The sequence below is a fragment of the Pithys albifrons genome, chromosome 1, assembly GCF_047495875.1.
Source record: "Pithys albifrons albifrons isolate INPA30051 chromosome 1, PitAlb_v1, whole genome shotgun sequence".
NCBI lineage: Eukaryota > Metazoa > Chordata > Aves > Passeriformes > Thamnophilidae > Pithys > Pithys albifrons.
Genome location: NC_092458.1, coordinates 591,102 through 603,627, shown reverse-complemented (window position 1 = coordinate 603,627; position 12,526 = coordinate 591,102). Strand labels below are relative to the sequence as shown.

The 12,526-nt window shown below is 42.6% G+C and overlaps 1 long non-coding RNA gene across 1 annotated transcript; it reads right to left on the bottom strand.

Annotated features, from left to right (window-relative positions):
• Positions 1–5,544: 5,544 nt before the first annotated feature.
• LOC139678488 (uncharacterized) lies at positions 5,545–10,039 on the bottom strand. Its single transcript, XR_011699035.1, has 3 exons — positions 9,926–10,039; positions 7,915–8,014; positions 5,545–5,750 (listed from the first exon to the last, which is right to left on the bottom strand). It is a non-coding gene; the product is annotated as an uncharacterized lncRNA (long non-coding RNA).
• Between the last annotated feature and the right edge of the window lie 2,487 nt (positions 10,040–12,526).

The following is a 12,526-nucleotide window of genomic DNA, read 5'->3' as shown; positions in this document are numbered from 1 at the left end:
TGTACTCAACTGAAACACACAAAAAAAAAGAAGAAAAAAAAAAGGAGGATTACCTCATCAAAGAATTAATCTCCCTCTGCTTTTTTTTTTTTATAGAGAATGGCGATCACACCAGCATAGCTATTCTGATTCTTTAATGACAGAATTGATTTTTAAAGATTTCTGTCTCTGCTGCTTGCTCCAGCCCCCACTCTCAAAGTTACCACTCCATAAAAGAATTAGCATCAGAGAACACTGGCCTCCTTTAATTTGATTTGATGTAGATAAATCCATACAAAATTTTCATCAATTTAACTAAATCTTTAAAAAACTGTTTCTAACTGTGGCTTGACTTGTGTATAGAGGATTCAAGTTCAGCATTAAAAGAATCCTGAACTCTGAAATACTTTGGCTGGGCTCTCTTCCTCTGCTGCAGATCATTATATCCAAATGCTTACTATTGCCACCATTGTGATAGCTCATCATGAAACAACATTAGATAATGGACTCTGCTCCTTCCTTTCCTCAGCTTTGGCTGTTTTCATAAGATCTTTCTGTTGTTCACTTTATAATCATCCCCAAAGTGAAAACTATTGTAACAGGACAGGTGTACTTCATTGTGATGACAGAATCCCTTACAGTTGGTATGGATTATGTGTTGTCATTCTCTCTGATCAGTAAATCATATGACCACATTGGAAGTGCTTTTAGTTCTGCAGAAATTCATGCTATTTTACAGTCAATAAGCTGCACAATTCACACTGCATTCACCCTGGCAATATCAGATGATGAATAAAAAAGCTTCACAGCAAACTTCTCACTATTGTATTATAGTAATCAGAGTGAAGAGTATAACCTGATAAAAATCCCCACCACACCTCAACATCTGAATGACTTCCAACTTTTCTAGGCCAGACTTTCCTCATCTGAAACTCCTTTGACTGTCTGCTGGTCTGACTATCCTCCCAGGTTTCTGGAAGGAAACTGGAACAGCATCATTAGTTTTCTCTATTTAATAAATGAGGCTAATTTGTTTAAAATTAAATACCCCCTGGCTTGTTCAGATCTATCCTGGGGCCATGGCCAGTGTAAAACAAGATGCAGAATCAGCAAGCCATCTCCAGTCTGTTTTCCCTGGCAGCACAGAGGAAAGCTCTATTAGAAACATGTGTTAGTAAACAGAAGGACCTAAGACACTGTCAATGTTCTAAACACAGGGCAAAGATGCTTGTAGAGCATCTGAGTCATCTATTAGATCACAAATAGTTCTCATTCACCCAGGAATCTCTATAGGAAATTCAGATAAAGGATAATTCTGAAAATCTCTCATATAAATCAGGGCTTCTTTAACAGCTGTCTGTGGCTTTTGAAGACTCTCATAAAATCATGCTGAAACCAGAGCAATAGAATTTCCAGGCTGGTATCAAGATGTCAACAGTTATTGGCATCAATGAATCAATATTAAATTTCCACTATACACAAGTAAGATGCGATTTTCTAAAATTACTAATGGTAAGATTCATCTCACCACAGTTCACTGATAGAAAATCAATTTCCAGCCTAAACCTCCACTATGGTTAGGATTGAGATAAGTACCTCCAGAGGATGAACATTCCCCACCCCTTGCATGGGTATTTAAAATAGAATTCCATATGTCACATTGGCTTTACACAGGTCTCCTGTTATATCATTACTTAAAAAACTTCAAGAATCTTCTTAGACAGTAATGATAAAATTATTGAAAAACATGTTCAAATATTAGTAAATTTATTTTCTTTTTCCTGAAGGCCGAATATTACTGCCTAATCATTTTGTGGTACAATTTTTATTGTCCATGTATCTTCTACAGTTATTATGCAATTTGTCCAACTTACTTTCTTAGAACCCAAGGATTCCAAGAATCTTATGAATTATTCCTGAAATCCAAGTGCTTAGCAAGATAAATTTGTGATCATGTAGAATATTGTATCACTCCCTGGTTTTCAGCCTTTTAGGTACTGAGTCTTGTGAGCTGCTTGACTTCAGTTGCAGTTGGAAACCTTTACCAAATAGATGTGTCTGTTTACTTTAAATGCAATCAGACTGTAGTTCAGTATGGCCTTCTATGGATGTTCATTGCATTATCATAGAACCACAGAATCATAAAATGGTTTGAGTTGGAAGGTGCCTTAAGGCTCCTCTTGTCCCAACACCCCTGTCACAGGCAGGAACACCTTCCACTAGACCAGGTTGCTCAGAGCCCACTCCAACCTGGCCTTGAACACTTTCAGGGATGGGGGAGCCACAACTTCTCTGGGCAACCTGTTCCAGTGCCTCACTGCTGTCACAATAAAGAATTTCTTTCTGAGTATTTAATCTAAGGGTACCCTCTGTCAGTTTAAAGCCACTACCCCTTGTGAAAAGCCTTTTAAAAGCCTTCAAATAGGCTCCCTTCAGGTACTGGAAGGTGCTATAAGGTCTGCCTGGAGCATTGTCTTCTCCAGACTGAACAGCCTCAGGTCTCTCAGCCTGTCTTCATAGGAGAGGTGCTCCAGCCCTTGGATCATCTTCATGGCCTCCTCTGGTCCATAACCTTCTTATGTTTGGGACCCCAGAGCTGGACACCAGGTGGGGTCTCACAATAGCAGAGCAGAACTTCAAAATCACCTCCCTCGACCTCCTGCCCATGCTGCTTTTGATGCAGCCCAGGACATGTTTGGCTTTCTGAGCTGCCAGTGCACCTTGATGGGTCATACTGAGCTTCTGGTCAACAAGGACCCTCAAGTCCTTCTCCCCAGGGCTGCCCTGTATTAAGGCACTTTGCCTCAAAATGCTGCCTCTAGTCCTCACAGATGTCATCATAGATTGTTGCATTTCACTAGGAGAGCTCATTTGTCTTCATAAATTACAGGTGAAGGACACTACCTAATTTAGATGGGCCCTTATCCAATTACAGCCTTGAAGATCAATAGCAAAGTTTCAGAATTGCATTAAATGGGAACTGGGATAGAATGTATCTTGAGGAGGTTAATGATGCATTGTGTCAACATGTGCTTTCTCTTATGAAATTTACACTAATTTTTTCATATTGCTAATTAAACATTTTCTCCCACACTAGGAAAAAAAGGAAAGCATGGATGTTCAGTTGACTTTTATTACTTCATTCTCTATTTTATATATATCTCTATTCTAATATTCCTTGGTCAGTTTATTCTTTATTTATGTAATTTTCTTATTTGTGGATTCCTCCATGCTATTCCTTTTCTAGTCACCTGCCATTTGTAAATGCTGAAGTCTACCTGTAAATCTATCTCTAGATACTTTTCCTAATGCAGTTTAATATCCTGTCTGTGTCAATATTTTGTATAATGCAGACATTAAATTGATTTCTCTTTGCTGACATACATTTATTTCTGTTTCTGACTGGTCATATCAGTCTAAAACAGGTCTTCATCTCCTCCCTTCAGCATGCAGTACTTTCACCTTATCTGCTTTTCACCTGTCATTATGGGGCCTAATTTATCAGCTACAGACACAGCATGTCTGTTCATTATGGTAGTATTAGATATGTTTGAATTTTAGGCTATAAATGATGGCATTTTGCACTTTCTAATTTTTCCTAGCCATAGTGAAAATTGTTTAATGTACTGAGGGGAAAAAAAATATACAGGCTTGATGGAAAAACTCTTATTGAGGCTCAAGAGTTGATATTTTTTTAACTTAGCAACGAACTTTCTTTCAGCATTATCATTAAGCACCTCTGTGGTACACAACAAAATTGCATCCATCAGTGCTGTAAGACAAGAACAGAAACAAGCAATGCATAATAAAAGCAATTATCCAGTGAGAATGGAGGTCACCAATATTACCAGTCTTGAAGGCTGTTCACACAGAGCTATTAGTCTGGGAAACTATTGAGACCTCAATCTCATTTCTTCAGTACTTACTGCTTTCTATTAGCTGAAGAGGTTTCCACATTCCTGAAATTACAATTCTCACCCTTGTTCTTGTGCCTGATTTTAATTTACCAGATGTCTGCTGGAAATACAGTACAGCAGAGAAGAAACAGTCTGGGAGGTTCCTGGAGAGCGTGGAAGGTAATATCCACACACAGTGGGTGAGGGAGCCAGCCAGGGAAGGCAACTCACTGCATCTGTTGTACGTGGAAAGAGAGGGACTGGTGGGTGATGTGATAGAGGCTCTTTTGGGCATGGTGATCAGAAAATCATATTCAGTTCTTGGAGAAGGAAGGGCGTCAGCAAAACTGTTGCTTGGACATCAAGAGCGCAAACATTGCCTTGTTTAAAAGCCTGGTTGACAGAGGGCCTTGAGAGGCAGTCCCAAGGGGTAAAGGAGTCCAGCAAGGCTGAACATTCTCCAAGAGGCAATCTGTAAGGCACAGGAGCAGGAGTACCCCATGTTTCAAAAGATGAATTGGTAGAAAACATGAGCCCAGTTGAAGACAGCTTTGGCTGAAGCTCAGGGAAAGAGCAGAGAGTTTATCACCTTTGGAAGAAGAGGCAAGTCACTCAGGAGGGCCACACAGCTGTCATGAGGTTATGCACAAGGCCAGCAGCCATCACACTGTGTCCAGAGATGGATGAGCCTCCAGCGGAGGGCCAAGAGCTGATGGTCAGAAATAGCCTCAGCAGGCCTTTGGTCGTTCACTTGATGGGACCACCCTCCTAAAAAGAAAAGTCCAAGGAGAAGCAGCAAGATCCCATAGTGGAACTGCTGATTTCAGCAGCTCTTTTGAAGCCAGTTCAGAGGTGTTCAGGGACATGGGGAAGGGCACAGGGAGGAGGACATGTCAAGAACACCAGGAGGACAAGAAGGTGCTGAGCACCTAAGCACAAGTGTGACTATGACAAATGTAAATTGGAACACAAACTTCATTCTCTGTTAAAGAGGGAAGATGGAGCCAAATGAAACCCCCCTCAACACACCATTGCCCAGACACCCACAGACACAGGAATTCTTAAAACAAACAAACAATTTTATGAACGTATTTTCAAGGCATTAATCCCTCCCATGCCTCTTGGTAGGGGGATCATCAGGACAGGGAGCAGGTGCAGAGGCTGAGCAGGAAGCAGGGATGTGGCTCTTGGCCTCACCAGGCAGCAGAGGAGGAAGCACAGCACATTCTCCAGTGGGTGCTCCATATGGCTGCAGGAGTGTCTCACTGGCAGACCCACCAGGGTTCCCGGCTCTGATGGAAAAATGCAGAGTGGTTGGTCTCAGGGGCACGAGCAGCAAGGGGTCAATAATGTTGTCCCTGAGGACATTCAAGACATTTTAGGCGCTGTCTGTTCTCATGGCTGGATGCAGCCATCTGAAAGCTGTTCTTGGGAAGGACTTGGCAAGAGCCTCAGAGGTCCCTGCCTTAGCCAGGGGCTTGTTATGAATGTCATAAGGGTCTGGATTGTCTTACCAGTCCTCATCCTCTGTCTGCTCCTGGACACTGCTGGAGGTTCCACACTGGCTGTCACTGTCAGAGCCAGAGCTCCTGTGCCTGGGCAGCCAGTAGAACCCAGAGAGCATGAGGAGGATTTCGGCAAAGGCCCAGAACCACCACTGCTGGCAGGCAGAGAGGAGCACATTTCCCTGGCTGAGTCTGGTCTGCTCCTGGATCCTTGTCTCCATCTCCAGCAAATGAGTCATCTCCTGCTTCTGCTGTTCCTCATGCTGCCTCAGGAGCTCTTCTGTGACCTTCACTGACTGGTCATCCATCAGCAGCGTGAATTGTAGGATGCCCAGCACAATCAGGACTTGGGTGATGCTCAGAGCCATGGCTTAGAGGTGGAGGGAGAGAAGGTGCTCAGCAGGGCTGAGTGTCAGGGAGATGGGAGCTGGGGCAGCAGGGGCAGAAGACAGGGGCAGAGAGGGCAGGAGTCACAGGGCCCTAAGGACAGGTGGGAGATGGGACAAAGGAGCACAGACCCAGCAAGGGGAGGATTAGGGGGTTGTGAGGATGGGGACACATCGCCAGGGCATATCTCCATGGGCACTTGCTGTGGCTGCAGCCCTGGGCACCTCAGCCCCTGACCCTGGGGGCTGCACCTGCCCTGTCCAAGACATTCCTCACAGTCTCTGCACCCAGTCCCCAGCCTTAGAAACACCCCCCATGGGCTGGCTCTTACCCAGCCCTGTCTCAGCCCAGTTTTGCCCCCACCTGCCCCACTCACTGCTCCCTCCAGCTGCACTGCCAGGTGGGGCATCCCAGGGCTTGTCCACTCTGATGTCACAGGCACCAGAGCCCCAAAGTGACACCCTGCCCTGCCAGCCTGGGCTTTGGATGGAACTCAGATGGAACCAGAGAGTTTCCAACCTTTGGTAAGAGGGGCAACCACACAGGAGGACTATACAGCTGTTGTGAGCTTATGCAGGGAAAACATCAGAAGGGCCAGAGCCTGACTGGATGGTGACCTGGTCACAACGATTAAGGGCACTCTTAGTGAGTTCACAGATGACACCAAGTTAGATGGGAATGTTGATCTTTTGGAGGGTAGAAAGTCTCTGCAGAGGGATCTGGACAGGATGGATTGATAGGTTGAGGCCAAATGAATGAGATGCAATAAGATGAAGGGCTGGGCCCTGCACTTAGGTCACAACAACCATAGATACTGCTTCAGGCTGGGGTAAAAGTAGCTGCAAAGCTTCCCAGCAGCAAATTACCTGGGAGTGCTGATCAACAGCTGGCTGAACATGAGCCAGCAGTGTACCCAGGTGTCACAGAAGGCCAGTGGCATCCTGGCCTGTGTCAGGAACAGTGTGGCCAGCAGGACCAGGGAAGTGTTCATCTGCCTGTACTCAGCACTGGCAAGGCTGCACATTAAATCCAATTTCAGTTTTGAATGCTTCACTACAGGAAAGACACTGAGGTGCTGGAGCATGTCAGGAGAAGGGCAGTGGAACTGGGGAAGGGTGTGGAGCACAAGCCCTGTGATGAGCTGCTGAGGGAGCTGGGGGTGTTTAGCCTGGAGAAAATGAGGCTCAGGGGACCTTATCACTCTCTACAACTACCTGAAAGGAGGTTGTAGCCAGAGTGGATTGGTCAATTCTCATAGGTAACAATCAACAGAATAAGTAGAAATGGATTCAAGCTATGCCAGGAGAGGTTCAGAATAGATATGAGGAAAAATTTCTTCACCATAGTGTGAATGTCAAGCATTGGAACAGACTTCCCAGGGAAGTCATGGAGGCACCAACCCTGTAGGTAATTTTAAATTGTATAGATATGGCACTGAGGAACATATAGTTTACTGGTGACATGGACTTGGAAGAACCAGGTTAAGTGTTGGACTTAGTGATCTTAGAGGTCTTTTCCAACCTAAATGGTTCTGCAATTCTATGACTAATTCACAGCTGACACAAGTCTTGTATGTGAAGATTTTCTTTCAGCAGTGGACTTCCACCACTGCAACAACATCTATCATTCACTGTAAGAACTAATACTTTTCTGTCTTGCTAAAGGTTCTCTGAAAAGAGGGTGGAAAGAAAAGCTAAGCAGTGCAGGGTAAGTTCAAGGGGTAGGTATAAGGCAGAATAGTAGAAAGCTCTAGAAGTGCTTTGCCAGCTGATGAGAAAGCACACCTGCTGTGCTTTAGCAACCTGTGGCCATCCCGTGGCAGTGCAGCTCACACAGCACCCAGAGAGAGCGATGCTCCCTTCCAGAAACATTCCTCAGTGGTTAACTTCTGGGCATGGCATGGCCTTTCCAGCATGGCAGCACATTCCGTGGTTTGGAAATGCAAGAGGTTCCAAAAAACATTGCAGCTGCTCTGCTATAAATGAATACTCCTGTTTCTCTGAGATCTAACTTCTTGGTGAAAGAAAATGTAAAGCAAAAGTATTTGCAAAAATATTTGCAAGAGCAAATTTCCTAGGAAATACTGAAACAACAAAAATAAGTTCTTCCTGAATTTCACAAATAGCTTAGTGTGTATCAGTGCTTACCTGAGAGGTGTTTTCAATCACAGAAAAAAAGTCCTATTGAAGAATTTTTAACATAATCCAGCAGGCTGGTAAATACTTCAGTCATAGCTCGATGAGTCTGCTACAGAAAGCAAAAATCAGCATCTTTCAGCAATATGCTGACAGTGGATCCACCTCTCCTCCTATGAGTTCTACCTGGCACAGCAGTGAAGAAGGGCTGGACCTGTTATGGGAGGGCAGGACAGGGAGTGAAGGGGAAGGAGGAGGTGGAAAGTCAAAGATTAATGTCTCTGTTCCTGCTGGGTGTGCAGCTAGACACTTACCCATATATGCTGTGATCTTCTGTGGTGTGATCTTCTAATATTTGTATATTTTCAATTTAAAACATTAAGTTTAGCAGCGTTTACTTCTTCTGTCTCAGCGTGTTCTCAGATGACATGTTCTGAGGAGCCACAGCACTTACCACCACCAGCCTACCCCAAGGTGGCACTCATACACACATCCTGTGGTCTTCTTGACAAACATTTCAGCGCCTCACATTTTCAGAATAAGAAGAGTATTTGAGGAAAGTGTTTTTACACTCTTCTCCGTTCTCAGTTGTTAATGGACCCTGTTTCCAAATTTGTCTTTTCTTTTGCACAAATCAATGGTAAACAGACCACAACCCTCCACTGGTCCCAAGAAGAGACACTTAGCTGAGCCCATCAGCCACAGGAATAATAATGCCCTGGGAATATGTCTGGATGACTTATTTCTCATTTGTCTTCCCTTGCAGACTTCCAGCACTGAGAACAGCCGTGCACTGAGCTGCACAGATCAAGCAAGCTACTGCATTTATGGCAGTGCTCTTCTTTGCTCTGTTGCCAAAAGGGTGATCAGATGTAGCACAGCAACTTACACTGCTGAATCCTATTTCACAGTATGTTTATATTTTTAGCCACACTCTGAAAATAAATTCATCAGCCCAATGCCATTATTTGTTGAGGAAGTATAACAACATTTTAATATTGACTTTAAATTCCTTATATTTAAATTAGCAGTTTCTATTTCACGGTGGCATAATTTAATTCAAATTCAGCTTTCAGCAACCACTGGAACATTTCCCCACAAGTCCTTACCCACAGGGCCATGAGCCAGCTTGCAAAGTTTTTCAAGTTTCTAGCCAAGAACATGATAAGAATTTCTTTATGGTGACACCATAAGGCCAGCTCTCCTCCATCACCCTATAGAGCTTCAGGGCTCCAACCAACCACAGTATTTAACACATGTCCTGCTACATCTTGCCAGAGACTGTGAAGCATTTCCTGCCAGTCAGCAAAGTTGGGGTTTCGCAGTCATCAGTGACATTTTATAACATTTAAGAGAAAAAAGGTCCTGTGATGATCTAAACAGACTTTCAGCATCACAATGTCTTGTGATTTACCAAGATCTAATTCCTTATTTAATCTCAGTAGCTGGAATTGTACTAAAATTGTACTAGAATTGTACTAAAATTGTACTAAAGATCTTCAATTCTGATGTACTTGCATTCTTCAGTTAGTTCTAACAGCTGATGATCCTTCTCTACCCCTCTTTATCCTCAGTACTGTCCTAGATCAGGGTCCATCATCTATGTATGAACTCACTATGTCTCTAAATCCTGGATAACCTATGGCTGCAAATAAAAATTCTCTCACAACTGCAGATGTAATCAAAGACATCAAGAGAGTTTTTACTGACATTTTTTAATAGTAGACTGTTGTTCTGGCATTTTAAATACATGATTGAAATTCCAGAAATCTGATTAGCTTCATCTTAGTTTTATATTCAGTCTCCACTTAGAGACTAGAAATTCCAAGCGCATGGAAGCATAAAAAGAGTCTACTTACATATAATTCAAATTTACAAACACCTATTCCAGATATAAAGGCCATTAAAAGGTTAGAAATTTAAGATCTTTGTTGTTTCTGAAGCATTTAAGAACTATGAATGGAAGAAAGATAAAATAATATAAAAGTGACTGAAAAAAAATTAGAATACCTGTATAACTTACCTGTAGTAAGTTCTCTTCTTGCTTCCACACTGCCAAGATCACAACTGAAGCACAGTTTGCTGGGGAAGTTTGCTAGAAATTTTGGCACATAGTCCTTGAAGTATCTGAAAGAAGTCTTAAGAATGGGAAGCACCTAGAAAACATTTCACACAGAACATTTCACTAGAACAAAATAATTAATGAATAACAATATAACAATTTCAAAGACTAACAAGTGAAAACATTTATGCAAAAAGGAGTTGTGGGCCAGTAGCTGCAGTCTATAATGATGTAGAAGAACTCACTCATGAAACAGCAGACTGAGAAGCTGGAAAAGTTTAAGAAATATCCATATTATCCATATATAAAATGGTAAAAAATACACTAATACCTGTTAATCATTAAGATCAAAGAAAAACAGTAAAGCATAATGAAGAGCTGGATTATTTACTTGAGAGGTTTGTAGTAGATTGAAGGTTATGTCATTATGCAGGTTTATGCTCGCTGCAGTTGCCTCAGTTTTTCCAGATTTCTGTGTGTTTTTCTGAGGGTGGAAAAAACTATGGATGTTGGTGTCATCTGGACAAAACCTTGCTGGCCATTGACTATTCATAGCTGTTTGAGAAAAAGCACTTGACAGCAAAAGTAATGCTGGAGGCAGTGGGGCATCCTGACGTAGGGTGCTGACTACCCCAGCAACACCTGAGAGGCAGAAGGAGAAAGGGAAGGGGCTGGAAAAGGCATGGATAGACAGACACGTACTGTTCAGTGAGGCAGTGATCTTGCAGTATGCTGAGCCTATGCCTGTAGAGCCTAAAGAGATTTAGTCCTGGTAACTCCAGCTCCAACAGCAAAGCCAAGCAGCTGTTTGACCTGAGCTGTCACTTTTACTGCTGAAAACTGGCTTTTAAGAGATGCAAAGGAATCCCCTACCTGGAGTGCTCCAGAGGGGTTTCAGGCTCTGGGGTTTCAGTAGTGAGGTGCTGTGGCACTGGCAACCTCGCCAGGGTCCACAAGTCTGAGGAACAGAAACAGTTGTGTGGCTCTCCAGATCTGGAGATGACTCAGGGGACAAGGAAAGCAGACACCTGTAGGCACCAAGACCCCAACTCAAGCAAATACTGTGCAAAACAGCAAAAGGGGCGAAATTACATAAATGCTACACATTCAGCTAAAAGAGACTGAGGAAATGAACCCACAGTTATACTTTCTACCCTCTGTCAAAAATATGCAGGGACATACCCAGCCCTCTCTATCACAATCCTATGCCCTGCATTCAAGCACAAAGGATTACACAGGCCTTCAGTCTCTCTGAATCAGGGCAATTCTGCAGGGCTGCTCTGTGTCTTTGCTCTTTCTGAGTCATTTTTGGGAAGTGAGATCAAGCACATTGTTTGACAACAAGCTTCTGAAGGCAGCAGTTCTTTCATATCAACTATATCCTCTTAGATCAGTAGATCAGACTAACCCAGGGAGGTCATTTAGTAACAGTAAAGGTTTTTCAGTGAGTTAAAAAAAAAAGAGGTGGGGGTGGGTGGGACATCTTTCCCTTCTAAATTCTAAGAGGGAGTCCTAGAATTGGTATTATTTCTTAGAAATCTAGATATTTAAAATCAGTAAGCATTTTTACAAAAACATGAATTTATATTTTTAAACTGAAGGAACAAGCACAGCTCATACTTCAAAAGGCTCTTTTGTACCTCCCTAGAAAGGGAATGTTACAAACAAAACACAAACAAAGAACTCTCAGATATCTCAACTTACCCTTCTACAAATGAGAAAGACAATTCCAGAAAGACATGAGCTTACATAAAACAAATTTTGAAAGTCTGCCTTTCCTTTCCCAGGCCATCCTGTCAGTATGTCCCAGGCAATCAGAAGCTGCAGCACACACTGGGGTTTCACAGCTTAGAAGCCTCAGAAAACAATGATTCTTCCCTGCTCTCGTCCTTACTCCTTGTCTTTGTTACCTACTAAAACTCATTATTTCATCCTCAACATGGCCCATTGAAACTTCCCTTTGTTAGTTATGGATATGTTTTTAGCCATGACTCTCGTTCTATCTTTGACCAACTCACTGCTTTTCGGTCTGTCCCTGTGTCAATCACTTTCTTAATTTACCTTTTTCAACTTAATTTTCTTTCTACCCGAGTTACTCTGTATCTTGTTTCCTCTTTTTGATTTTTTTTTGCAAGATCTAATATTTGTTTGATTTTCTATTTTGTGTTCCCCTATCATTGTTCTTTCTCGTTGTCATTCTTTTGTCGGTTTTCTGTTTGGTGATTTATTTCATATCTCAGCCTGCCCAGAGCAGCATTGTTTTTTTGATTCATTCATTTCCCATTTATTTTAAATCTTTTCATCTCCTTCCTCTCCATGACCCAGCTTGTGTTTCCCATACTTGGTGCTTTTATTGTATTTGCAGCTATTTTTTGCTTGTTCAGCATCAGCTACTGGAACGTTCAGAGGGCCTGAATACAGACACAGCTTCTGTGTTGAATGAGATGATGTCAGCAAGAAGTCAGCAGTGTAGCTTCTGAAAGCACATTTCATTCCACTGACTTGTTAACAATTACGAGTCACAAAACAAATTGTTCTGTTGTATCTGTAAGATATAACTCT